This window comes from Lolium perenne, chromosome 5 (assembly GCF_019359855.2).
Source record: "Lolium perenne isolate Kyuss_39 chromosome 5, Kyuss_2.0, whole genome shotgun sequence".
Classification (NCBI taxonomy): domain Eukaryota; kingdom Viridiplantae; phylum Streptophyta; class Magnoliopsida; order Poales; family Poaceae; genus Lolium; species Lolium perenne.
In genome coordinates, this window is record NC_067248.2 from 37201795 (window position 1) to 37225932 (window position 24138).

Sequence of the window (24138 nt, forward strand, 5' to 3'; positions counted from 1 at the left end):
AACTCATGCCAATGTTTATTTTATATTACAGTTTTGATAAAAGTAATGGTCAATAAAAATAATCATATACTGGAAGCAATTAAGATAAAAAAATCTGCATAACTCCTGAATCTCATACTCCTAGTTATTGAAAGCATTTAATTTTATTCTATTCTTAGTTATCACAAGCAATAATTTTTATTCAGATGTAAGCTAAAACAGTTTTGGATTTCCTGAACAGAAACAATAAAGCAAGAGATAGAAGGGAATGACGGTAAAGTATTGAAAATGATGGAGCACGCCAAGCTCTAGAGCTGCCTGAATAGTTCCCAACACTATATACCAAGAACACATGCCACCTTTTAAATTATTCTAAATTACATTTAAGATATTATATACATAGATATGTGAACTTTCTTAACTACAGCAGAAAACCCTATATAGCACATGTAAGTTCTTCATATGCCTCCAATTGCATTCAGTCTAGGTAGCCTAGCATCTTGTCAACCTTCAATTGTTTTGAGCTAATCAAATTACCATAGAACTATGCAAGCTACTCTCATTTAATTCCATGCTCCAATGGCAGCAATCAAAAACCATGCAACATAGCATTAATAGAAACGAAAGTTACCAAGGAATTCTTTAACCTTAAGACTACCGTGAAAATAGGAGGGGCCTTATAAGCAGCAGAAACAAAAAGCAGCGGCGGTGTGCGGATCAAATTTACACATCGAAGAGCTAGCAATGTACAACTGGACCTAGCAGCGGGTAAAACCAGGAACTGCACAAGTTGTTATCACCTAACCCTGCACGCTGGGATGGCAAGGGAACACTTGGGGCTGGGGTGCACGCTGTTTCCTGTCAGCCTGCGGCGAATTCTGTAGTCAGGGAGGCCACTGACGTGAACAACATCTCCATCGCTTCCACCACCTTCATGCAGTTGTTCAAGCGTCTCAACAGCATCGCTCATGAGGGGCCTTGCCTCGGGGTTCTGGCTCAGGCAGCAGAATGCAAGGCTGCATGCCTTGTGAGCAACTCTAACTGAATACTGCCCCTCCAGTCTTGGATCGGTGATTTGGAGAAGCCGCCTCTTGTAGCTCAACTTGGGGCGAACCCAGTCAACCAAGCTATGCTCCCTGCTGGTCCAGGACTTGTCGATAGATTTTTGACTCAAGAAGGACCACATCAAAGCTGTAGACGTCACTTCTAGCAGTCAGGTGACCTGCCAACAAGGTATATTCATGAGGAGAATACGTAACTAAACACAAGCATGGTACCTGGCAAAGTCCGACAGCAGAGAGGGGCCTAGAGCTACTTGGCATTGCTAGAGGATGACGTTTCCCGCCATGTTGCCGCTAGAGCAGACGACAGCGTCGAATCAGAGCGGAGTCCGTCAGAGTGGGGCGGGGGAACCTGCCGGAGTGGAAGCAAAGCCTGAAGAAAATTAAAAGAATCAGGTACTGTGCTACAATATTTTTCTGTGATAATTTAAAGTAGGAGAAGCGAGGATTAGGATAGAAGCATGAGCTGGAGAACAGTAAACCTACATAAATGTGTATAATTCAGAACCAGTATATCATCTCCTAGAAGCAGAACAAAAGTCAAATTCGTAGATATGTTGCAACTTTTTCACAAGACAGAAATTACACCTTCAATATGCATTGCCCAAATCCTAGATAGTTCTAGAAAGTAGACTTACATTCACTAAATACTGCAATGAAGTAAAAGGTTACATATGACATGATTTGACGAAGCTAACCGTGTAGGTAGGTATCAGTACTTGATAGCAGAAATGTAAGACAGTTGTCTTGCAGATAATGAGGTAAGACCACTTGGGTGAAGCTAGAAAGGTCTGACACCTGGCTAAAAGGCAAAATAATCTGAATGAAACAACATGATTTACTAAAGAGCTGATAGTAGGACAAACTGAAAGTTAAATACATAAAGTGCTGCCTTAGAGACAATGGACACACCGTCAGATAAATTGCCTCGTTGCCTCCACTCCATATTCATGGTGATAAAGTGCAAAAAAAACATCTCTGATCACGAATTTCATCTAGCTGCAAAAATAAAAAGCACATTGTAATTCCAAAGGGAAATTAAGAAAAAGGACAATCACATAAAAGCAAAGCTGACCTATTCAAAGTTATATGGATTCTAAAGTAGGACAACTGATCTCCCAATGCCACTTTAGGGAGATATTCAGATCATAGTAATTCAACATCACAAGAACTGTACATTTTTCTTAGCTTCAGTGTTAGTCTTTTGAGAAAAATGTCACTCCTAGCTGTAACCTCATTGTAAATCTTCCAAGAAAAGACAACAATAATGTTGGCTGAAAGAAAAAAAAACTCGTAGAAAAGTGGAAGATACACAGTGGTACTTCGACATGCCACCCATTATTGTTTTTAGTCCAAACAAAAGACCTTGTATAGATTCGTTGACGAAACAAAAGACCCTGTATAGACCCTGTATAGAAACACAGTGGTACTTCGACATGCCACCCATTATTGTTTTTGGTCCAAACAAAAGGCCTGGCATAGATTCGGAAGTTGCATCTTGTCGGAATCATGTCTATGAATTTCAAAAGATAATTAAGATTGCCAAATATTTTTATGAATACAAAGTGATCAAACAGATGTTCCATGGAAACCACATGCCTAACAAAAGTAAATATGGAAATGTACATGCTTTTATGCATCTCAAGTATAGCTACCTCAAGTCTACATTCATGGGCATCGTTGTTAACTTGTTTTCACAGAAACAAAAAAAAAATCATTATCACCTGGCAATATGTATTTGTTATTTAACTAACAGGGAATTCTATGTACAAATTAAGGAGTCGGAAATATATACAAATAATAGACTAAACACTATGTAACATCAAAATATAGTGTTCTTCTCAGAAATGGTATCAATTCAAGCAATACTGCTACCCAATGAGACAAAAATTGATATCATGTGCGGCTACATGAACGAAGGATATCACTTGATATTTTCTCCAGCTTGTCATTTCTTATTGCCTCCATAATGGATGCTATCTGAGCTTAAATTATCAAATATTCAATAAATAATTACATTATGGGTGTAGGTTTCTTTTGGTAACATGAAAAGCACCTTATAGGAGACATCAAATTTCTACCTTGACTGGAGAAAAAACCTTCGATATATTTTAAACATTACCATGAGCTAAAATGAAAACAAAAGAATGGGAGCGGTGTTTTGGAACATGGGTCCATATGCTCTCTATATTTTGAAATGCATCTTACATACATTTTAAATTTTAGAAAAAATTGAAACTAAAAGTTCGCACGTACATCTTCACGTGTTACATGCTCACAAAGTCGTTTCATAAAAAATCGACTTATCATGTGACGTGTGTAAAAAAGACAAAATTCAGTGCTAAAAATAATGCTTTTCACAAGATAAACTTTCTCTTTTTTATATAGACCACACAAAATATTGGTTTTTCGTGAAACTTGACGAACGCACGTATATTATGAAGATGTACATGTAGAATTTTTTGTCCAAATTTTTCGACGTTTTGAAATATATATTTTTAGTAGAGGGAGCATACGCACCCGGGAGCCGAATTGAATTTCCGAGCGTGATAGAACAATGATCTGTAGCAGTTGAGATTATTGCCACAAAATAATTCAGCATTAATTTGTCTCGGCTATTTAACACGACAACTGTGCAAATGCTGTATCTTTGCTGTTTGTAAACAGACTCTCAAGTTCATAAAATATATTGTACACCTTTGCTTACTGATTCTAGAGAAATTAAAATCTTCCGAAGCAGAATAATTGGAAACGAGATGAATAGCGAGCTTCGCCTCGCCGCCTGTATTGTGTTCTAACAAAGCGTGACTAATACTTACACTCATGGGCGTTTTGTTGTCCATCAATGGAGTCAACTTCATACAACTCCTGATATCAGAAGTGCAGCGGAAAAAATCCCTTGTTGGGTTGAGCCACCATTGCAAGTAACACCTTCACCACTCGCGCAACCATATGGTGCCAGCCCAGCATGTGTATAGATCATCCGAATGGGAGATCATGTCATATTTTGTTCAATGAATAGTACCAACACAGTTTCCCAGAAAAAATCGTCATGCAGAAAGGTTAAGAATCCGGCGTATATGTCAATAACTGCCTCGCCAACTACCAAAAAGAAAAGGAGAAACTATTGACAGTTGATAACACCGAAATATAGCTAGCTTACACATCATGAGACAAATCACTAACAAAACAGGTGATCAAAGTTGTTGTATGTTACTAAACAACCAAATTCATAAAGAAAGCCTATAAATTTTGGCCTACACAGAAGTTGGGAAAAGCCATTTATTCTTCTAGAATACACGGTGTTACTCCATGTACATGACAAACATATATAGGCTAAGGCCACATTGTCTTTATTTCATTTTTGCTCCAGTTGTACTCACTTCCCATCTCCTTGGCTCAGAAGGATCTCTTTCTCGCTCTTTCCTTGGTCTCCTTGGGTAATACAAATCAAACTGCCCACCAAAGTGGAAACCTAACAAAAAGACCTAGATGATCCAAAGTATCTGCATATGCAACAATCAGCAAATCAATCCTGAAAAGCAACCAAGCAGAGTAACAAATCTATCGACAATAGCCACATTTCACATCCATCCAAGGAGAACAATAAATGCACAAAATTACATATTGGTATATTAAATGCGCCATGTTGATGGAATTCACACCGCCAAGTGAATTTGTTTTGTGATACAAATACCCATTTAACAATAAAATACATAACTTTCCATCACCATGAGGAGCAAATATATAAAACCCTACATATTAGGACATAATGGCAGTCACAAAAGATGTGTGCAAACATGACTAAATGGTCCAGGGTAGAGAAAATCATGTATGCTTTAAGCACAACTAAAACATTTCTTTGGTTATACAGATCTGGTTATTCTGATTTAGTATTTGATCACTTAATAGTCTACACAAAGCTAAAAGAACTGACTTAGCAAAAAGTAAAAAAAAAAAATCACAAGTCCATCTTAGCGCAACTATCCAATACAAATTAGACCAACATGATGTTACTACCTGCTAATCTTCTCATAGGTAAGTTAGACAGCAAGACAATATATAAATGGAAACAATATGGAGCCGATCGAACTAAACAAACAAAATTACAATTTGATTTGATAGGAATCATGCAAAAATCCTTGAAATGGAAAAGATGTATATATTTACCGAATACCAATATTTAGACGTTCCTTTGAAATAAAATGACCATTCCTTACCTGGTCCTTTGTTAGAACCAGGCCTACTATCCTAGTCCTTCATGTACATTAACCACCAAGGTACTCTAGCCATTTGTTGTGGAAAGGCAAATATTAGTCTAGCATGGTAATTCACAAAATGGAACTAATAATATTTATATATAAATAATCTGGACAAAGTATTCCTAGGAAAGTAAAGTGACACCAACATAACATGAGAAAATAACCTCAAAACGTAGTCAACATTTCTGTATTATCACACAGTAAAGATTTACTGCAGCAAATAAACATTTTAGTGTATGTCAATTTGCATTGTATATGATCGAGGATCTCCTATCATGGTATACACACGTTTCAATTTGGATCGATAGATGAATGCAACAGCTAAAAGAAACCCCAGAATATTATAATCAGAGACGATCCTAGGAAGAGCAACAATAAAGGGAGAAGCCCGACGTGATGCATGTGGTCAGGATATAGCACACTACTAAAATAGACACCCATGTGGTTTGCCTCAATTAAGTAAACAACAACGATATGGACATCAGGACATGGTTATGTATCATATTCTGGCGAATCAAAATTGTAGCAGTGAGAAGCGATTCATCTGGCCAAATTATACAACCCAGCCGCGATTTGATTACCGTAGTAAATCGAACTATCAAAGTGAATTGATTTCAGAATTCACTATCAGGCTCCAAGATCCCATGGGAAACTCTGTTAACCCCAAAATAAATTGAAATTAATTAAGCTCTCTTGAGATCTCAACCGTTTCGGCTAGTAGAAATTTATTCAGAATGCATAGTAAGAACTGCCTACCTCCGTCAGGAACCACTCATTGAGGTCGTCGTGATGTATGAAGCGGTTCATACAGAAGAATAGTTTGATTTGGTAGAGTTGTTTATCTGTTAATGTACCCTTGTAGGAGCTCCAAGCCTATTATGCAGCACCAAAACATAGAGTTACATTAATACCTCATTTCATTAGAAGCTCGTTCAATTACATGAAAATATTTCCCACCGGAAAATCAACCCATGTTTGACATGTCCAAACTTATAAAATGATTGGATTGTAATATCTATGAATATCTCCTTGTGAAATCTTAAGGTTACGATTGTAACCCACCATGTATTTGCAGTGTTGCTAAGTACAATATTTAAACAGCAAACTGATATTAAGTGATACACATTTTCTCCAAAGTAGGAAACCATGGATGCTTACAGTAATTTGTTTGTTTCTCTTGCGGGACATAAAAGCTTTGTAAGCCTTGGGCTTTTGTTTGACAGCATCTTGAAGCGTCAAGCCATGCAGGTCTCTTATATGTCTTTCTCTAAGTGCAGGATCGAACACAACCTAGCTACAGTGCAGATTGCTTGTTCGTTATTAACGACAATGCAAACTAAGCTTGTCTTCTCAATGCCCGAGCGATAGGAAAATATTTCTTCAGACAACTATACAGGGATAGTACCGTCAGAATCAAGCGACTCAAAGAAGGTACTGCCCTTGCACAGAATAATAGGAGCTAAATACATTGCAAAGATGGCCTTAAATTTATGCATTGTTGTTGGAGCAAATTTTCCTACAACAACTCTAGGGTCTGTATGCATAATTTGGTATTAGAATGTGCAACTATTTGTTACAAAAAAAACCTGAAGCGATGTTGGTGCAAAAGAAACTATATCTAAGAGTAATCAATCAAAAGATTCCACGCTAGGAGATACTAACCTGAATCTGAAGATAACAACTGTCCCGAGCACAACCCAGATCCAGTGGAGAAGGATTAGGAACGGAAGAGAATAAATATATCCAAGTAAGCTGAGGACAACAGGATCATGAGAAACATACCACACTTAGGTTGAAGGAAACTTGTGTCCACGGGTAACCTCTATCGTAGGTATTCGCTAGATACAGTCACACGCAGCCCTCGTCAGTATCAGCGCTAGCGGACGGCCAGGCGAGCAGAAGAGGGCCGCTGGTCCCAAGACGTGCGCATCCAGGGTGGAGCATATGAGCCTTTTGGCGGCGCAAAGAGTGGAAAGGGTATGAAGGATCTGCTCCTACTCACGGCAGCACGTGGAGGGGAGATGGGTTGGAGGGGAGATGGGTAGGCGACCTTCCCCTTGCATATCGAGAGGGACGGGAGAAAGGGAGAGAACAGAAGGGGGAGGCGGCATCACAATGGATAGAGAGGCAGGGAGGGATAGGAGTAGACATCAGACGACGGGCGGTCTCCGCGACCTAGTGTTCGTACAGGGGGCCGACGCCGGGAAAAAGTGGAGAGCCACGGCGTCGCCAGCTCCGGCGAGGTGGACGGCGATGCTCCGGCTCCTGCCCTCTCTCTCTCTCTCTCTCTCAATTGTGGTGCGGGGTGAAGCACGGATGGGATCAGGGAGAGATTTTTTTGAGGGGAGGTTCAGGGAGAGATGAGATGGGAACGCATTAAAAAAAAGAGGGTGGTCGGTGGCAGGCCACACTGCACCGTCAAAACGCTGAGAAGCCGGGGATTGCAACAGCTTTACATGTTGTTTATCTATTTATGCACTGGAACATAGACCTGTCGGCAGTAAGTGTGACTGAAGACTATACTAACAGATGACTATGAAGCAAGACTAAGCTATCATCAACCATTAGTTACGGCTCTTTGGTTTGTACGTTTTTGGGTATAGTGGATTGCTCTTATCTAAAAGCTACTGTTAATTGCAGTTTCATGTGATCAACAAATTTGGAATGCATAGAAGACATTTAGCGGGTACAAATGTATATAGAGCAACTGAGTCTCACAAGAATGTATGCCAAATCTCTCGAAGTGAATACATTAAAGTATTTTTCATATGCAACAGCAAATAAGCATAACCATCTGTTTGTTTCATCAAATATGGCATGTGCTGCTTATACCCCTAAATGTTAATTAACTGTATATGTACTACTTTGTTCTTGTTACAAAGAAAGAGATAGGGTGGACAAATTTAGGATCAAACGTGGAATATGCAGTTTAGTGGATGTCAAGCCATAAGCTATGAAGTGGAACGCATAGACGAAATCCTTTGCATGTATTGTTTGGGTCTAACCAATACAGACCAAAAGCTACTTAGTTATGTAATTCAAATAAGGTTAACTTAAGAAAAATACATTGGCTAACCTGAATGGTGCCTACGCTAAAATTTGGTTTCTCTAAAACAAATGATTTATGAGCATAGTGAAATTTATATGTACGCAGGTAACACAGGTGGAAGTAACACATCTGAAGCATTCGAAAAATATGCACAAATAAAGAATAAATTAATTGTCAGTACCTTTTGGGAAAAATCATTGTTAATAAAAGGAACCGGACTAAAATATAGTTTCTGTTAATATCACGTGATTGAGAAGCAAAACTTGAATTTGTGTATGTGCATATGCGGTAGAAGCAACATGCCTGAAGCACACCGCAACTTGAAGTGCTACTTTTTATACTATAATCACATAAGAAAACTAAGAACAAGTCAGCTCTAGACAGTATATTTACAATCCCAACATGTTTTATAGCTCAGTTCCATCATTACGTATTTAGGTTGTTCTGCTATAGGAACGAAAGTGGAAAAAAAAACACGGTATGAGATTCACCTGCACCGAACATTGTTGAGGCCACAACCTTCAGAACAGAGAATTCAAGAGCAGATGCTTAGCCTCAAACAGACAACAGTAGGAATCAGTGGTGTCTCTCCTCGTCTCTGTTTCCTTGCCTCTCTTTGGTGACTCTGCATAAATTTTAGAAAGTTGACTTCAAATCCTTAAATTAATCCAAAAAATAGCAAGAACTGAACCCTGGGAATAAGATGGCAAGGGAACTGTAACATTAACAATCTACAAAAGTTAGTCCAATAACCAATAATGGTTGTCTTGACGTGTACAGATTTTACAAAAGTTAGTCCAATAATGTCTTTACTTGTAATTTTCTTGCATTTTGTTGCTCACCTTAAAGTCACTGGTGTTATTATTTTTCACTTATGCTGGTTGTACATGAAAAGACTTCAAAACATCCTCATTTGTGGAACATGGATTTTTGCTGCCATAGTCAACAAACCAGCAACTACAAAGCTTATTTAGATAGCATGGTAAGAGGAAGTCACAAGTAACACATCAGCAGCCCGCATAATAGTTGGATCTATACTCGGTTTGCAACCGCTGCCAGGCTTAATTCGTTACCCTATTAGGCATAAGATCAAAAGCATTAGAAGAGGTCACAGTAGATTTGTTACCTTCAAGATTCCTTTGCTTTGCAAGCTGTGTCGCTCCCCATCTTTTGCACCAGGTTGCGAGCACCAAACCTCGTCTCCAGGCTGTGATCATCTTTCACCAACACATCCTCTGCAGGTAACTGCATTAGTTAGCTGACAGCAGTGAAACCTCGAGCACATCATAGACTACATGAGCAATTTAAAAGGGCCGCGGGAGCTTGGGGGGCGGACCTGCCGGTGGCGGCCGACGCGCAGTAGGTTGGGAGACGGAGCTGGTGACCTCCGGTCGCGCACATGAGGTGTGCCCGTGTGGGAGGGCGGCAGCTGACCCGCGGGAGCTTGGAGGCGGGCCTGCCGCTGGCGGCCGACGCGCAGGAGGTTGGGAGACGGAGCCGGCGACCTCCGGCCGAGCACATGAGGTGGGGTAAAGCAGCAGCTGACCCATGGGAGCTTGGGAGGCGGGCCTGCCGGTGGCTGGCAGGAGTTTGGGGTTGGTGGCAGGCGGCGCGGGGGGAAAGCGGCATCCGGCCCGATGAGGTAGTAGTGCGGCGTTGGGGATGTGGGGGGAGAGGTAGTCGGGGCGGCCGCCGCCCGCCGCCCGCCGCCCGCCGGGAACCCTAGGCGAAGAAGAGAAGGGGAAGGGAGGGAGGGAGGGCGCTGGGCAAAAGTTGGACCGGTCAAGCGGGGAGTGCCTCCATAGCTAGTCATTTATTTTCATTCGCCTAAAGTGCAGAGACAAAAAACTTCGCCTCCGCCGTAGCACAGCACCGCGGCACCGGACGGCAGCGGCAACCGGCATTGCCAGTGACTTCTGTCCGTCCCACCAAAAACCCGTCGTACCCCCCGACCTTGGCAACGACGGGAAGACCGTAACCCCCGCTCTGCTTTCCTCCTCCGCTCTGCTCTGCTCTGCTCCGCTCCTGTCCCCGTCCCCCGAAACAAAGGGGCCATCTTTTCTCCCTTGTCCTAAACCCCTCTCCCCCGGGAAACCCTTCACCGTCGCCACCACTAACCAAAGCCATGAGCTCGATGGGGACTCCGCACATCTCGTCGCCATCGATTGATCGCTACCCTAACAACATCGCCGTCATGGCGAGTTCCAACCTGTCGCTCTCAGATACCTCCCCGTCCTCACGGCATGAATATCACTTCGCCCATGGATCTCCGTCCATCTGGTCGTCTTCATTTGATCCCTTGACTAACATCATCGGGACCATGGCAACTTCGAGCATGCCACTCTCGTTTACCTCCCCGTCGTCCGACTTCGAGCAGGGCGACAATGGCGTGGTGGCTACCGTGGAGGTGCCAGAAACCCCAAAGTTGCGGTCTTTTTCAGTATTCCAAGCCCCTCCTTCTCCTGATCTTCACTACATTTGTAACAACACCATGTGGCCATCAAATTCATCCCGCTCGTCAGCCCAGCTACCTCCCATTATTCGCCAGGAGATGGAATGTACTGTGTCGACCATGCAGGCAGCAAACACGCCACCATCTTTTTCACAGTATGATGAAGGCCCTCAATCTCCCGATCTTTACATTGCCAGCAACAGCAACATGTCTCTGTCAATTTCCTCCCGCTCGTCAGCCCAACAATCTCACATTCCCCAAGAGATGGCCACTACTGTGTCCACCGTGCAAACAGCAAAGATGGCGTCTTTGCCGAAATTTAGAGGAGTTCGACCCCTTCCCTCTGGCAGATTCGGCGCAGCATTAAAGAAAATCTGGCTTGGTTCCTATGATACAGCTGAAGAAGCAGCACGGGTCTATGATGCTGCTGCTAGTTATGAGAATGTAGCAAAAGCTAAACTGAACTTTGGATACCCGACAGCAGATGCAATTGAGGCTGCAGGGTTTATCGTGCGCAAAAACCGGAAGCCCGCACGGGCGATGGAGGAGACTCTCGCTCCCTCTGGCTTCTGTGGGGTTTACAGGTCACGGTCAACCAGGAAGTGGACAGGTCAGGTTTGGGACAGTGAGAAACAGCAAAGCCGCTGGCTAGGCACGTTTGAAGACAAGAATGCAGCAGCCCTAGCAGCGGCAAAGGCCTATGAAGCTATGGCTGTGACACTGCAAAATAAAACTGAATCAATTGTCCCAGCTGCTATGATGAACCCTTCAAGCCCAGGATTCCAAAGGTCGGAGTTGGAGTTAACCTCAGCCGTCACGGACGTGGCAAACAATGCCAACGACACCGGGAGATCTTCTCCTCGGCCGGCAAAGCGAACATGCAAAGGAGTTATATTCCGCAAGGGCAAATACAGTGCCCAAATTAGGCTGGGAAGTGGTAGCCGGTTGTGGCTAGGCACCTTCAATACAGAGGAGGAGGCCGCTCAAGCTTATGGTAATGCCCTCAACAAGCGAGATGCCGCGAGCGCCAAGGTAAACATACCAGTGCCACAAATGGAGCAAACGCGTGATGCTCCTCTTCTAGGAGAGCCTGAAGAGGATCTACAAGCAGATGGCATGGTGGCTCAACCTGAGCAGACATCGATGTTTCATGAGGGAACTCAATGGGATGCTCTAGAAGAGCTTGAAGAGGATCTACAAGCAGATGCCATAGTGGAACATCCTGAGCAGATTGAATATCTGGAAAGCACATCACTTTTCCAAGAGTTTTGGCAACTAAGCAATCCCGTGCCATCACATGTGACATTGGATGATCATGGCTCTGATGTGGCGATGGATATTTAGCTGCATTTGACTCACAGTAGGGCTTATATACCGGCGACGCCATTATATCTTTTGTGTTACTGTTTTTGATATATATCCCTTGTGTTGATGTTATTTAAGCAACGGGGCATTTTACGGTAGGGGTCGGAACATATTAACCCTTCAAGACAGCATATCCAATGGTCCAGTTTGAACGATACTAGTTCAAGAGTAGTATTTTTCCTCACAAGTGCAGATTTGGCAGGCGCAAAACCCACATAATGAAGGAAATTTTCCTTTGCTTAACATTCCATATAATAGCTTTTTTAGTTTATTCCTTTACAAACAATTTGTGTATTGAATCTCTTTACGTTCATAGAAAAAGAGAAAATTTCGATATACTAGTTTATTGTTTATCTCCAAATGACGGGGTGAAGGAAAATTTAAATAGAGTGCCCAAACTTGACCCAAAACTTGGTAAACTTTACAAATTTGTTCATATGTGAAATAATCACAATGATAATAATATTTTTTTCACATAGTGAAAAATGTACTGCTTGCTTTTGTAGTAAATTTATTCACAGATAGGTTCGATGGTTTTGGGTGTCGAGATTTGACAAATACTTGGTCAATTGATGATTAGCAAAACAAAATATAAGATAGGTCAAAACTCCATTGCAATGAAGATGCAGTTAGATCTATATGGTAGTAGTAAGTGTCCATTAGCGCCTCCTCTCTGTAGAGCGCCCAAAGCCCTTCGCCGCTACGCTACCGACGTTGTGGAGGCTTCCATTACCGTCCCACAATATCGTCAGCCTTGCTTAGCGTTTGTGCTGGTGCTTCGAGTGGGGGAGAGAGGAGGTGGAGGTTGTGGGATCATTAGCGAGAGGGGGGCATGGTCGAGCTTATGTAAATACCCGATGTACGAGAGGATGAGGTGACACACATTAACACCGCCGCGTGGGGAAGCTGCAACCATGACTGGACACCTCGCTTGCTGCCACCCGGGTAACCTTCACCGCATTAATCAAAGTTGACCTACACTAATTAGGATGACCAAATATACCGATGACATGGCTAGCTTGTTTGTTGGTAAACGACATGGCGTCGACAACGGCTTATATTCGGCGCTCCCGCAACGCCCTGTTGGTGCCACGAGTGTTGTGATCTTAGGAGTAAAAAAAAGATCGTAAAGATATATATTTTGGCACCCACCAAAGTTGCCGAATTTGGTAATTTCAGACAGCATTTCGGATTTTGGTGTCTACAATTCAAAAAAAAAAATCTAAAATTTAAATGATCTCCTCGAAATTTTTTCAAATAGTATATGCTTAAATGAAGTTGAAGCCTTGGAGTATATATCTACTAAAAACAGTACAGAAAATACAACTTGGGCAGACTGAAGAGGATATAACCACACACCTAGAAAATAGTCACATATTTTTTGTGCATGCCTACGCTTAAAATATTGCTGAGATTTTTTTTTTGGCGTGGACTAAATGGAGTCAATGCATGCTTGGTATGTATCATATTAATACTCCAAATCTATGTCATGATTTTGTTTCCATGTAAATTGCCTAGAATACCTCTGAAATTATGGGTGATATAATTTAATACTACTACATCATAGGACTAGTAAATTGTACCGTAAAAGTCCTCTTAAGCAATGAGGCAATCAAATCATATGAAGACATGTATTGCATCTTTTGTGCAAATAAATGTGCTCATTCAGTAATTTTCTCTCATGAAGATATAAAAATATGCTTAAAATGCACTCATGAGTGCCAGTTGCCACCATGAAGGCTACAACTTAGTGGAGCCTGAGTTAACCTTTATGGTTTATGCACTAGAGAATAGGGTGAGGCTTTTGTGGTGTTGGTTGGCCTTCATGGCACCACACCCCTCCAACGTAGATATACTTCCCCTAAAAAGGAAGAAACTACGGGAATCATATCCATGTGTCTCTGCATGTTTCATTTCGATTACTTCTATCCTTTGCCGCACTTTACTTGTTGTACCTTGTATCTTGTGTAGTTTTCTTGCATTTTATCATATAGGTAAATTCACATAGTTGCATATATAGAGAATCTACCTTTTGTGTCAAGCCTAAATTGGAAATGAATTGAAATTTTATTATAGAACCTATTCACCCTCTAGGTGCCCATACGATCATTTAAATTAGTATCAGAGCCTCAGCTTTTATTTCCGGCTTTGCCGCCTAAGAGAGTATGGGCAAAGAGGGGGGGTCCTAGTAAGGTTGCGGCTACCATGGAGGATGTCAAGGAATTGGAGACTTCCATATCATCCTTCTCTACCTCCATGAATAGTCAAATGAAAGTATTGCGAGATATGATGATGCAACTCATTCAATCCAATAAACCACTAATCCCCCATCCACCATATCTCAGGAGTAAGTCACTCACAGTCTGAAAGATCCCCTTAGCTGTGCTTCCTCGGGATCTGAAACCGTTTATGTGGAGGAGGTTGGTTGTGACTCCAAAGCTAAGGGAGAAAATAGGTCCGGAAAGTACTCGGAGGTTCCTCCACCGTACTCTCCGGATCCACCTATCCCTCACCCTCATATAGTTCACCGAGGCAATCCTCCTAAGCTAATGCCTAAAGCTTTCCCCAAGGAACAAGCTAAACTGAAGTCATATCTTTGTTGTTCCTCTATTGAATTATGGAGAATTGTTGATGAAGGATATAAGGCTAACAATCCTAGTACCCGTGCGTGATGCGCCCGTCCACGCCGGTCCGGCCGGCCGAGCTTGTTCTCCAGATTTGGCCCGATTAGTTTTTTTCGCAGGAATTTCCTGTGAATATGTAAAACTTTGAGCGGTTGTATCTCGTGAACCGTAGCTCGGAATAAGGTGATTCAACCGCCCAATTTTTTTTCTTGGAAAGATCTACACAATGGCATTAGTTTCATATTTTTGAGAAACACTTGTGTAACCAGTATATGTAGGGCTGGACAAAAAGCTGGAAGATCGGTGAGTTAAATGAGTGCTCGTTTGCTCGACTCGTTTGAGCTCGGCTCGTTTTGTTAATGAGCCGAGCCGAGCATCAGTTTTTGCTTGTTAAGGTTAACGAGCTAACCAATCGACCCGACTATGTTCGTGAGCTACTCGTTAAGATCGATAACAAGCTATAGGTTTCACCAGTTTTGACTGCAAGTCACTTTAGTTATCTCAAATATTTGGCAGGAAGGGGCTAAACAAAATAGTGTTCTTTAACCATGCTTGAAACTCCTACATTAGGATCTAAAAACCTATGCTTCCTCTCTTTCTCACTAGGCAATGCATACATGTTTGTTTTCTATTGTCTCCTTAATGATCCTTAACGAGTTGCTCGCGAGCGCTCGCAAGAACATAACGAGTCGAGCCGAACAATGATTTCAGCTCGTTATTCTTAACGAGCTTAACGATTCGAGCCTTAACGATCACGAGCTTAACGAGCCGAGCCTTAACGATCCGAGCAGCTCGTTAGTCCACCCCTAAGTATATGTGTCTCATGCGTAGGGGTGCACCACGGTCAACGTTCTCTGAACCGATGCCGCACCGAGCCCGAGACCTTTCCAAGCCAACCAACAACCCGTCATCGAAGGCAAGCTAACCACTTGCTATGAGCCTACTGCAATGCATAATTGTTACTTTCTTTGATGCTATGTGTTTATTTACTGCTTTCTATGCCATGTTAATTTTGACACATAGTTATATATCTACAATTTCTGTGCACCGCTTATAAACTGTTGTGTTGGGGGGATGACCCCCGGTATGCCAAAGGCATGCCAAACCTGCTTGTTTAAGCTATCGAGGTACCAGTTTAAAGATTATTCCGGACAAAGGAGTTAAGCTTGTGACCAAGTGAATCTATACCGGTATCCCAGGAGGGGTATACCGGAATAAGCTAAAAAGGTACCGGATTACCAGTACATGCTACACTGTAGCACGTCGGAAAGCTGGTCAAACATTCCCTCAAGGACTAGAGAACAAGGATGAGCGAAGCACTAAAGCTTTAATCGAAACTCTGAGGCAAAAGCAGAAGATGACGTAAAAGGTACCGGAGGATGTCACCGTTCGTGATTAAAGGTCTACCGGTGTCATCAGCTGCCAAAGAGGTTTTGTAAAGTAGTTTGTCTAGTCAAAGATGCCATTAGGGTTTCCTAGGGTTTCTTCCCCTGTAAGCCACCCTCTCCCCTATATAAGGAGAGGAGGTACACCCTAACGCGGGTACGTCCCAACAAGTATCTAAGAACATGTAACCAGATTCAAGCATGGAATAGAGAGATCCAAAGTTGAGTTAGAGCTTGTGTTCTTCTTCTTCAACCTCTGGCCTAGGCCAAGTTCATTAGGAAAGCATCCGGCATTCCATCCGGAATTCATCCTCGTATAACCAAAACCCTCCCCTGAATCCTCTAGCGCACATTCGGCCCCAACTTAAACCATCCTATGGCATATGTCTGTTCACCACGACGACAGTTGGCGCCCACCGTGGGGCCAGCAGCTGCGCTTGCTGGAGTTCATATTCGGGCGGGCCTCCTCACCATCTCCGGCGAGCATGTGGTTACTGCGCTCGTCGACCGCGTCCTCTCCATGGACTTCATCAACGAGAACACATGCTGCTTCGCCAACGACAGTAAGTTCCCCAAGAACGGCCGCATCATCGAGTTCGGCAGCCTCCGCGTCTACTACGGCACAGTCCCGGAGCGCCAGTGCCTCTCGCTGGTGCTAGTTGCGCTGGACCCGCCAAGATCTGCAGTTCGCAACGGCCACGCCGCCGGCAGCGTATGGAGGTCTTCAGTGGTTGGCCTTGGTAGCCAACAAGGAAGAGCTGTGGCGGAAGCCTTGGACTGAATGAGACAAGAATCCACGCGCACGGCAAAGCCGCTGACTGAGCGTGACTAAGGGGTTGCGGTGTTGGAGATATGCCCAAGAAGCAATAATAAAATGGTTATTATAATATATCTTTGTGTTTATGATAATGTTTGCATACCATGCTATAATTGTATTAACTGAAACATTGATACATGTGTGTTATGTAAACAACAAGGAGTTCCTAGTAAGCCTCTTGAATAACTAGCTTGTTGATTAATATATGATCATGGTTTCGTGATCATGAACATTGGATGTTATTAATAACAAGGTTATGTCATTGATGAATGATGTAATGGACACACCCAATTAAGCGTAGCATAAGATCACGTCATTTAGTTCATTTGCTATAAGCTTTCGATACATAGTTACCTAATCCTTTCGACCATGAGATCGTGTAAATCACTTATACCAGAAGGGTACTTTGATTACATCAAACGCCACTGCGTAAATGGGTGGTTATAAAGGTGGGATTAAGTATCCGGAAAGTATGAGTTGAGGCATATGGATCAACAGTGGGATTTGTCCATCCCGATGACGGATAGATATACTCTGGGCCCTCTCGGTGGAATGTCGTCTAAATAGCTTGCAAGCATATGAATGGTTCATAAGAGACCACATACCACGGTACGAGTAAAGAGTACTAGTCAGGAGACGAGGTTGAACAAGGTATAGAGATACCGATGATCAAACCTCGGACAAGTAAAATATCGCGTGACAAAGAGAATCGGTATCGTATGTGAATGGTTCAGTCGATTGATGTCTACGTTCCCCCTCCTTTCCTGTAGACAGTGTTGGGCCTCCAAGAGCAGAGGTTTGTAGAACAGCAGCAAGTTTTCCCTTAAGTGGATCACCCAAGGTTTATCGAACTCAGGGAGGAAGAGGTCAAAGATATCCCTCTCATGCGACCCTGCAACCACAAAGCAAGAAGTCTCTTGTGTCCCCAACACACCTAATAGGTGCACTAGTTCGGCGAAGAGATAGTGAAATACAGGTGGTATGAATATATATGAGCAGTAGCAACGGTGCCAGTAAATAGCTTGCTGGCGTGTAGTTGATGGTGGTAGTATTGCAGCAGTAGTAACGCAAAGAAACAAGAAACAAGCAGCGATAGCAGTATTTAGGAACAAGGCCTAGGGATTACACTTTCACTAGTGGACACTCTCAACATTGATCACATAACAGAATAGATAAATGCATACTCTACACTTTTGTTGGATGATGAACACATTGCGTAGGATTACACGAACCCTCAATGCCGGAGTTAACAAGCTCCACAATTACTGTTCATATTTTAGTAACCTTGTAGTGTAAGATAGATCAACAGACTAAACCAAGTACTAACATAGCATGCACACTGTCACCTTCATGCATATGTAGGAGGCATAGATCACATCAATATTATCATAGCAATAGTTAACTTCGCAATCTACAAGAGATCATGATCATAGCATAAACCAAGTACTAACACGGTGCACACACTGTCACCTTTACACACGTGCAGGAGGAATAGGACTACTTTAATAACATTGCTAGAGTAGCACATAGATAAATTGTGATACAAAACTCATATGAATCTCAATCATGTAAAGCAGCTCATGAGATTATTGTATTGAGGTACATGGGAGAGAGATGAACCACATAGCTACAGCGAAGCCCTCAGCCTCGGGGGTGGATTACTCCCTCCTCATCATGGAGGCAGCGATGGCGGTGAAGATGGCGGTGAAGACGGCGGTGGAGATGGCTCCGGGGGCAATTCCCCGTCCGGCGAGTGCCGAACAGAGTTCTGTCCCCCGAATTGGAGTTTCACGATGGCGGCGGCGCCACAGTAACTTTTCTGGAGTTTCGTCAATTGGTGTCGAAGTTTTAGGTCACGACGGCTTAAATAGGCGAAGAGTCGAAGTCGGAGGGGCCACGGGCTGCCCAAACCATAGGGGGGCGCGCCCCCCTTGGGCCGCGCCGCCCTAGGGTGTGGGGCCCCCCCTGGCACCCCTCTGACTTTTCTCCGGTGCTCTGGAAGCTTCGCGAAATTATAAGATCCCCGGAATTGATTTCGTCCGATTCCGAAAATATTTCCTTACTAGGATTTCTGAAACCAAAAACAAAGCAGAACAAAGAATCGGCCTTTCGGCATCTCGTCAATAGGTTAGTTCCGGAAAACGCATAAAAATGATATAAAGTGTGAACAAAACATGTTGGTATTGTCATAAAACAAGCATGGAACATCAGAAATTATAGATACGTTGGAGACGTATCAGCATCCCCAAGCTTAGTTCCTACTCGTCCTCGAGTAGGTAAACGATAAAAGATAATTTCTGAGGTGACATGCTACCAACATAATCTTAATCATACCATTGTAAAGCTTATGAGATGAATGCAGCGATTCGAAATGATGTAAATGCAATGAGTAAACAATTGAATCATATAGCAAAGACTTTTCATGAATAGTACTTTCAAGACAAGCATCAATAAGTCTTGCATAAGAGTTACTCATAAAGCAATAAATTCTTAGTAAAGGTATTGAAGCCACACAATGGAAGATTAAGTTTCAGCGGTTGCTTTCAACTTGTAACATGTATATCTCATGGATAGTTGTCAATGCAAAGCAATATAACAAGTGCAATAAGCAAGTATATAAGAATCAATGCAAAGTTCACACAAGTGTTTGCTTCTTGAGGTGGAGAGAAATAGGTGAACTGACTCAACATTGAAAGTAAAAGAATGGTCCTCCATAGAGGAAAAGCATCGATTGCTATATTTGTGCTAGAGCTTTGATTTTGAAAACATGAAACAATTTTGTCAACGGTAGTAATAAAGCATATGCATCATGTAAATTATATCTTATAAGTTGCAAGCCTCATGCATAGTATACTAATAGTGCCCGCACCTTGTCCTAATTAGCTTGGACTACCGGATCATCACAATGCACATGTTTTGACCAAGTGTCACAAAGGGGTACCTCTATGCCTTTGTACAAAGGTCTAAGGAGAAAGCTCGCATTGGATTTCTCGCTATTGATTATTCTTCAACTTAGACATCCATACCGGGACAACATAGACAACAGATAATGGACTCCTCTTTTATGCATAAGCATGTAACAACAATTAATAATTTTCTCATTTGAGATTGAGGATATTTGTCCAAAACTGAAACTTCCACCATGGATCATGGCTTTAGTTAGTGGCCCAATGTTCTTCTCTAACAATATGCATGCTTAACCATAAGGTGGTAGATCGCTCTTACTTCAGACAAGACGAACATGCATAGCAACTCACATGAAATTCAACAAAGAGTAGTTGATGGTGTCCCCAGAAACATGGTTATCGCACAACAAGCAACTTAATAAGAGATAAAGTGCATAAGTACATATTCAATACCACAATAGTTTTTAAGCTATTTGTCCCATGAGCTATATATTGTAAGGCGAATGATGGAATTTTAAAGGTAGCACTCAAGAAATTTACTTTGGAATGGCGGAGAAATACCATGTAGTAGGTAGGTATGGTGGACACAAATGGCATAGTGGTTGGCTCAAGTATTTTGGATGCATGAGAAGTATTCCCTCTCGATACAAGGTTTAGGCTAGCAAGGCTTATTTGAAACAAACACAAGGATGAACCGGTGCAGCAAAACTCACATAAAAGACATATTGAAAACATTATAAGACTCTACACCGTCTTCCTTGTTGTTCAAACTCAATACTAGAAATTATCTAGACCTTAGAGAAACCGAATATGCAAACCAAATTTTAGCATGCTCTATGTATTTCTTCATTAATAGGTGCAAAGCATATGATGCAAGAGCTTAAACATGAGCACAACAATTGCCAAGTATCACATTACCCAAGACATTTATAGCAATTACTACATGTATCATTTTCCAATTCCAACCATATAACAATTTAACGAAGAAGAAACTTCGCCATGAATACTATGAGCTAAGAACACATGTGTTCATACGAACCAGCGGAGCGTGTCTCTCTCCCACACAAGCATGATGTAATCCAATTTATTCAAACACAAACAAAAACAAAAACAAACCGACGCTCCAAGCAAAGCACATAAGATGTGATGGAATAAAAATATAGTTTCAGGGGAGGAACCTGATAATGTTGTCGATGAAGAAGGGGATGCCTTGGGCATCCCCAAGCTTAGACGCTTGAGTCTTCTTGATATATGCAGGGGTGAACCACCGGGGCATCCCCAAGCTTAGACTCTTCACTCTTCTTGATCATAGTATATCATCCTCCTCTCTTGACCCTTGAAAACTTCCTCCACACCAAACTCGAAACAAACTCATTAAAGGGTTAGTGCATAATCAAAAACTCACATGTTCAGAGGTGACACAATCATTCTTAACACTTCTGGACATTGCCTAAAGCTACTGGAAGGTAATGGAACAAAGAAATCCACCCAACACAGCGAAAGAAGCAATGCGAAATAAAAGGCAGAATCTGTCAAAACAGAACAGTCCGTAAAGACGAATTTTAAAAGGGCACCAGACTTACTCAGATGAAAATGCTCAAATTGAATGAACGTTGCGTACATATCTGAGGATCACTCACGTAAATTGGCATAATTTTCTGAGTTACCTACAGAGAATTTAGCCCAGATTCGTGACAGCAAAGAAATCTGTTTCTGCGCAGTAATCCAAATCTAGTATGAACTTTTCTATCAACGACTTTACTTGGCACAACAAAACACTAAACTAAGATAAGGAGAGGTTGCTACAGTAGTAAACAACTTCCAAGACACAAATATAAAACAAAGTACTGTAGCAAAATAACACATGGGTTATCTCCCAAGAAGTTCTTTCTTTATAGCCGTTAAGATGGGCTCAGCAGTTTTAATGATGCACTCGCGAGAAATAGTATTTGAAACAAAAGAGAGCTTCAAGAGGCAAGTTCAAAACAAATTTAAGTCTAACATGCTTCCTATGAAGAGGAATCTTGTACACAAATGAATTCATGAAGAACAAAGTGACAAGCATAAGAGGATAAAACACGAGTAACTTCAAGATTCTCGACATGAAGAGGGGAAACTTAATATTATTAAGATGCATACAACCATATTTCCCTCTCTCATAATAACTTTCAGTAGCATCATTGATGAAATCCACAATATACCCATCACTTAAAACATTCTTATCATGGTTCATATGCATAGAAGTATCATTAAATTTGGCATAAGAAGAGTTATTCTCATTAATGGTAATTGGAGCAGGATTATTATCAAGAATTTGAACATGGTAAACAAGTTGCATATTAAGGGAATTGTTTTTGGTAAGCCTATCATAACTATGACAAGTTTCATAAGGATAATTGTAACATGTGTCATATCCATCTCTATAGCGATTATCTAGACCAGAATATGTGATATCATCATTTTCACTAAAAATAGAGGTCTCAAGTATAGGATCTTCGAGCACAACATCCCCAAGCTTAGAGCTTTCAATATCATCGTTTGAGGGAACATGAATAATGCTATCATCATTACTTTCATAATCAGTACCAAAGAGATTTCCAACATCAAAGTTAGTGTGCTCTTCCAAATCATGATCACTAATATGGGTAAAGGGTATAGGAAGATCATCGTACTCAGATTCATTATCACAATAATCATCAGGAGCAACATACTTACGGTTACCTATCGTTATCTCATATACGCGGGGATATGCTGTTACCTCTTTCTTTTTATTCCCCTTATTCTTCTTCTTCCTCTTCGTTCCCTTCTTCTTCTTCTCCTCCTCCTTTTCCTCGTTCCCTTCTTCAGGAGGGAGAGGCTTGAAGGGTGGCTTGTCCGCATAACCTGTTTTACTTTCAGAAACAATAGAAGAAACTTGGGAGGATCCCTCCTTTTCATTAATTAGTTGAAAACACACAGCGGTCCTATCATATTTTGGCAAGGTGTCATCTTCTAAAATATTTTGTATGTAAGTATTTGTATGGCTATTATCAATGCAATAAGAAAAACACCCATGCAGGACATCATCAATATCGAGATCACTCATATGTAACAAAGAGATTTTTCTCGACAGTTCTTCACACCCCAAGAATAGAGTAAGTTCATCATGCTGATTAGGAGTAATTTCATCATCACAATACAAATTTGCAGCACTCATTGGGTTCAAATTATCATTGGAGGAGCATTGAAAATTAAAATGACCCACTTCATGGCAAACTTCACAAATAAAAGGATAGAGGGCACAAACTTTTTTACCAAGATCATCTAGAGCCCTAAACCACTCTCTAGTTTTTTCATTAATATGATGGATGCAATATTCATCTTTGACTTGATTAATTCCACAAGGTCTATGCATTCCACAAAAATTAACATGCTTATAAGAAATAGCATTCTTAGGAGTTTGAGCATGCTTATTGCAATAATTAACAACAATTTGATTCTTCATGCAAGCCTCTTTAAAAGGTTCATGATACTTATCAAAATTCTTCTTAGGCAATTCAAAATGAGAAGCAAAGGATTTATAAAGATTTGCAGCAACTTGAGAGTCAAGACCATAAGTAACACTCATATTTCGAAATTTATCGGTATCCATAAAAGCTTCAATGCATTCGTAATCATAATTTATACCTGACTCTTTACCTTTGTCGTTCTCCCATCCTTCAGCGTTGTCCTCAATCCGATCAAGAAGATCCCACCTAGCTTCAACCTCCTTGCTTGTGAAAGATCCCTCCGAACACGCGTCCAGATAGTCCTTGTGTTGTCCTGAAAGTCTCGCATACAAATTATTAACAATAACATTACGGGGGAGCTCATGAATGGGACATTTGAGCATTAGTGATTTCAATCTCCCCCACGCTTGAGAAATACTCTCTCCATCACGAGGATAAAAGTTATAAATATAATTCCTATCAATATGCACTTCATGAGGAGGATAAAATTTAGAATAAAAGAGAGATGCAATTTTCTCCCAACCAAGAGAATGTCTATTCTCCAACAATTTATACCAATGCGCCGCTTTACCGGGCAAAGAAGCAGAGAATAGCTTCTTCCTCACTTCATCCATAGAAATACCTGCACACTTGAATAACCCGCATAATTCGTGCAAAAACAGTAAATGATCTCTAGGATGGACAGTTCCATCCCCTTTATAGTGGTTGTCCATAACACGTTCGATAATTTTCATAGGTATTTTATACGGA

The 24138-nt window shown here is 41.6% G+C and overlaps 1 long non-coding RNA gene across 2 annotated transcripts; it reads right to left on the reverse strand.

Moving 5' to 3' along the window:
* Nucleotides 1-641: 641 nt before the first annotated feature.
* On the reverse strand, nucleotides 642-10118 carry LOC127320841 (uncharacterized). 2 transcript variants are annotated; one of them, XR_007863581.2, is made up of 5 exons: nucleotides 9688-10118; nucleotides 9478-9586; nucleotides 8843-8976; nucleotides 6059-6175; nucleotides 4143-5956 (listed from the first exon to the last, which is right to left on the reverse strand). It is a non-coding gene; the product is annotated as an uncharacterized lncRNA (long non-coding RNA). The 2 variants fall into 2 exon arrangements; XR_007863580.2 differs by lacking the exons at nucleotides 4143-5956; nucleotides 6059-6175 and adding an exon at nucleotides 642-1413.
* Nucleotides 10119-24138: the final 14020 nt, after the last annotated feature.